This window comes from Pteropus medius, unplaced genomic scaffold (genome assembly GCF_902729225.1).
Source record: "Pteropus medius unplaced genomic scaffold, Ma_sr-lr_union100, whole genome shotgun sequence".
Lineage (NCBI taxonomy): Eukaryota > Metazoa > Chordata > Mammalia > Chiroptera > Pteropodidae > Pteropus > Pteropus medius.
The window spans coordinates 14,101,402-14,106,981 of NW_024351730.1; the positions used below are offsets into that span (position 1 = coordinate 14,101,402).

Consider the following 5,580-nt stretch of genomic DNA (forward strand, 5'->3'; position numbering starts at 1 on the left):
AAGAAATCATAACAATGAATAAAAAAGAAAGAAAATTTGGTTAAACAAATGAAACAATATATTGGATAAGTAGTAATATGGACTCCATTGAAGGATAAAGTTTAATGAGTTAGAAAATTAGATGCATAAACTCTCCCAAAGATGGCAGGAAGGGATAAAGAGACATGGAGGATATGTGGAGAGATAGATGTGCCAATATCAGATAATAGAAGTCCTAGAAAATAAAAAGCATAAAAAACAGACAGATGAAAGGTAAAAAATCCCAACCTTAAGTGATCTATACAATGTCAAAGAGAATAGGTAAGGTGAAATGCAACAAAGACAAGAAAAAATTATATTAGCCTGTAGAAAGAGATCACCCACAAAAATACAAGGATCAAAGAATGTTAGATATAAGAACACAGTATAATATTCCTAAAATATTAAAGGAAAGAATATTGAGTCAATAATTTGATACTTAGCCAAATTATAAATGGATGACATAATAATGACAATAAAAATCCCAAACAAGACCTTAGAAAATGTGCCATAAAGACCCAAATTAAAAATACTTTTTGGAATAAAGATGCAGATAACAAGGAAACTCAGACAAGTTAAATATTTGAGCTGGTATCTGAACCTCAGTCAGCCTGCTTATAAAGTCCTATTCTTTTCACTCTATCATACTGATTTTAATTAATAGCAATATCATCTACATTTAATGTCTTTATATTTAAAGCATGGTATAGAACTGAAAATTGACAGTGGTTTTATGCTCTTGGTAGGAGTCATATGTAATTATTTAAAATTTAATTCATGTCTATAGCCAGGCTACCCTGAACAAGCTCGATCCCGTCTGATCTCGGAAGCTAAGCAAGGTCAGGCCTGGTTAGTACTTGGATGGAAGACCACCTAGGAAGATCAGGTGCTATAAGTGTAAAAAAATTTAAAAAATGTAAAAAGATAAGGGATTGTAAGCTGTCAAGGTTTTTTCAATCTGCGAGGTCAACCAAGTGTTGTCTCACCTAAAATAAATAAATAAATAATAAATAAATAAATAAATATTAATTTACTTAAATGACAATTTCTTTACATGCTAATCAGAACACATTTCACTATATTTATATGATTATAACTTTATGATCATTGCATACATGAATATGTCTGAGAAGGAACTTGAGATCCCCAAAATAATTAGGGGTAGCTAACTTTGCAAATGAATTAGGGAAATAAAACATTTTATCTGAAGGCACCTAACCAGTAAGTGGGAGTCAATTTGGCAGTCATGGTTTTTCCCTCTGCTTCAGCTCTTTCTAAACTGCCTGATTAATGATTGTATACTCTTCTAAAATTCTTTTTCTTTTGCCCTCTTAATATTAGATGCCCATCCTTAACTAGACACATGAATGCTTCAGATAAAAAAAATATATAAATATATACCGTCCAGTCTTTCTCAGGGCTACTTGTGGCCATGTGCCTAAGCTATGGCCAAAGAGATGTAAGAATAATTGTTCCAAGAAAGCTAAAGGAGAAATTTCCTTGCCAGATGTCTAGAGGTTGCCTTTCACTCTTCATTTTTATCTCTTTATCCTTCTCGATTGTTGAGATGAAGATGATGGCAGGTGCTTGAGCAGACATATTGGAGCAGGCAGAAGAGATGTGCACTTTAAGGGATAAAAAATAAAGTTAGGAAGGGTCTGAGTCCCTGATTATAACCTGTCCAGGATATCCTACATCCAGACTTCTCTTACTTGAAGAAAAGTAAATTATATCTCTTTTTTGTACTATTTGTGTTTTTTTTGTTGTTGTTGTTACATGTGGCCAAACTAATCCAAACTAAAAATGATTCAAGTGAAATGTTGAGTATTAAGTTAGATATGAGGAGTTGAGGCCATTTATATTAGACATATGAGTTAGATATATAGCCTGATGATATGAATAGCACATAGATACTATTTAAAGACATGGGATAGAGAATTATTTGGAATGTACACAGACAACATAATCACATTTCTTAAATAAATCAATGTGATAAATGCATGGATGAGATTATTATGTATAGGATATCAAGAGGATATTTGTAATATATTTCTAATTTCTTCAATTGGTACCAAAACTAATAATAATAAAATATATATTAAGGACTTATCATGTGCTGTGTACTGTTATACACATCACAGGGGTTGATTTATTTGATATTCACAACAACATTATGAAGTAGGCACTACTTTTATCTTTATTTGAAGGATAAGAAATTGAGATTCAGGGAGGAGAATACCTAACCAAAAATCGAAGCATCTGTAAGTATTGGAAGCTAGAGTTAAACTCTAACCATCTAACAGTGTGTACATACATATGGGATGCCTCTGTCAGAGACTACGTAACTCTGTTTTATCATGATTACTTGTTTAGTGCTGATTTTTTCCTTAGTTTATGATATTCTCCAGGCCAAGAAACAAACCTTTCACAGCAGTAACTTTACAGCTAGTGAAATGCTTGGCACTCAGGAAGCACTGAAGAGATGTTTTTGAATGAATAATATAAGTCATTGAATCCAATATACTTTCTCAAATACAACCAAAGGAATAGGTTCTAAAGCCATTTCTACTCCAAACATTAAATACTTAAATATTCAACATTTACGTCATTTTTTTAGGCTGAAGTAAATCTATTCCTTACCATCAGCAAAATGAACTAACAAGTAACTCACGTAGTACCTTGCCTGACATAGTCAAAAAATCATCCTGGAATTTCCATTTAAGAATGTAAATCAGTATACATTAAACATTAAAGGCTGATTTCAATGAAAACATGTAACTTGATTGCAAGATAATGTAAAGGAAAAATTTGCTCCAGATAAAATCCTGCCAAGAGTACTTCTATGATGCTTATTGCTTTTAAAATGTTAGAGCAGCATGATAAAAGATCATACATTCAGTTTTGGTTTTGTGAATTTGTATGACATTGGCTTTCTTCCTCTTCTGAATCCTTTTTTTGTTTTGCTTCATACTGAGGCTACTTCATTTATTCCAGCCAAGATCTGAAAGATGCTGGGATTTTTTGCTCATTGTCAGCCATTTGCTCAGCTTTATACCCACTTCCATGCATACATCCAGAATCACGCAGCCAGATTTTTGGAAATGCCAATAAATTGTGCAGTCCTTTCTGATAAGTAAAAGGCCACATACCACTCAGTATTTCCTTCTCTACCTTTGTTCGCAGAGTTGCACATGTGTAAGCAAAGACAATCGGTTTGTGCTGTCAAAAGTCAAATGCTTTCAAGCAATTGCCCTGGCTCAAGTCCTACCTTCTAGCAGGTGTATGGATATTTTTCCAGCCCTTTTATTACAAATCAGAACCTGCATACTGCTAAACAGAGCCAACAAATTCCAGACCCAAATTCTGGAAACTGAAATGAGAGACTGACAGAATTGAATAAAACCAAAATAAGGTTTCCAGTGAGATGTTCTAACCCTTACCAAGTTTCATTATGACCTATTCCAGGTATAAGCATTCATAACGAGTGCTGGGGCTAGAGGGAACACTGGAAGAAGTAAAATAAAAGGGCTTTCCACAACCAGATCAGAAAAACCCTAATAAAATCCTCATGACTTCAATTTGCCAAAACACAAGCATGATGAGTAAACGTGATGTATTATACACATTTAGACTATCAAAATTTCCAAATATGAGACTAAACAAAAAATAGGAGAAATAGTTTGCATGGCAAGATTTCCATTTTTTCTTTTTTTCTTCCTGTAATGAGTTGTTTAAAGTTGTGATTATCCTTAGGTCCCCAGATAAAAGACATTTGATTTCATTCAGGTCTGAAATTTTCTTTTCTCATTTTGGATCCTGAATATATACTACAAAACCTCCACTAGAGTCATCATGCACATATTTCAGATTCCCCAGTGAGATCCCTTTCTAAAGTTTTCTAAATAGATTCATACCTAATCTGTACTAGCAGCAATGCTTTTAACACCAGGTGTTTCCTACTACTACTGTTGAGATACAATACTCCCATAATTTCATATTTTCCACCAACGTCTGAAAGATCAAAGCCATGAACTGTAGAGAGAGTAAGTCCAGGCCACCTCTGGCAAAGCGAAAACAAAGGAAGAAATGTCTTACTAAGCACTTACAATGCGTCAGCATCATTCTAAGCATTTTACATGTATGAATTAATTTATCCTCTGAACAACCCCCTAATATATATATTTTTCTCAAATGAGGAAACTGAGTCTCAGAAATTTTAAGCTAACTGCTTAAGATCACAGCAAGTTGTAGTGTGTCAAACTCAGGCACTCTCACTCCAGAGTCTAGTGTCGTAACTACTCTATGCTATGCTACCTCTCCTTAATAACAATGGCTAACACTACCTAAGCACTTTTTAAGTCTTTTCTGAGTGCTTTGTAGAAGTGAGGTCATAAGTAGCCATCTCTTTTCAAGGTCTCAGCACACTGAGAAAGAACCTTCCTGGGTATTTGAGTCATGTTAAAGTGGTAGAACTTAGCGTAGTCATCAGTCCATGTTTCCATGATGACCTTTAGTAATGAAGAGACAAAACTATGGGTAGCTGTATAAAAGGTATATCTTTGGTTTATATCCCTCAAACCTTCAGTTAACCATACCCTTTACAAAGCTAAGACAAATAGTACAAGATTGGTGTTTCAATTCACTATGATTTACTATTTTGTTAATTGTTTTATACCACTTAGCAATTGCTTCTTGTATGCCCAGTTTAATGTTTAGATATGAAGAGGCAACTATTTTGGGCCATCTGAAGGAAAATCTAATCTGAATGTAATGTGGTTTATGTTTGCTGCTTTTTACACTGAGATTATTCAGAAAGGTTTAAATCACTTTCAGAACTCTGATTCAAATTATAATTGGAATGAGGAAATGAATAAGGAATCTCAACAAATGGGAAAAAAGAGGTAGGTGTATAACTAGTGATGTAGCAGGATCAAGTATTGGTTTTAAGAAAAGGAATGGTTATCATTACTTTTAGTATATTAAATATTTTGTAGAAACTTGTTGAGCCACAGTGTTAGGAAAGTTGAGAGTCTCTGGGTCTATCTGAGCATGAGTGAGATGTAAGACACAAGAGATAAAAATTGCTCTGCATGAGAGAGTACTAGTAATATGGAGGTTTGGAGTTCAGTAGCTCAGTGGAGGTAGCAAAGGGTATCAGTTAGAGAAAGAGGCCCAAGGAGATGGTGATAATCTGAGGTCTAATGAAGCAATACAGTCAGCAAGAAATTCTCTTTGGCATAGAAGAAATAGTAAACTTTTAGGACAGTGGATCCTATTTAAATTTGAATTTTTTTCTTCCTTGGCTCTACCCTTCCTTGGCTCTACCTTCAGTAAAAGTCCATAATATACAATAACTTTATGCAAGTGGTAATTGAGGAAAATAAAAGACAGGATCAAGCTGTCCAGGTCTAGCATGATGGTAGTTGCAGAAGTTTAGAGTGCCGATGAGAATGAGCTTAAAATGGTGAAGGCAGTTGCAGTGTCTTCTGAGAAGAGGATTGTAAGCTCCCTGAAAGTGGTGGTGATGTAGAGGTGACTCTAGCATGTCAGATCAATCAGTGT

General features: G+C 34.3%; 1 pseudogene; it reads left to right on the top strand.

The window, feature by feature from the left end:
* Positions 1-797: 797 nt before the first annotated feature.
* LOC120588517 (uncharacterized) lies at positions 798-916 on the top strand (annotated as a pseudogene).
* Positions 917-5,580: the final 4,664 nt, after the last annotated feature.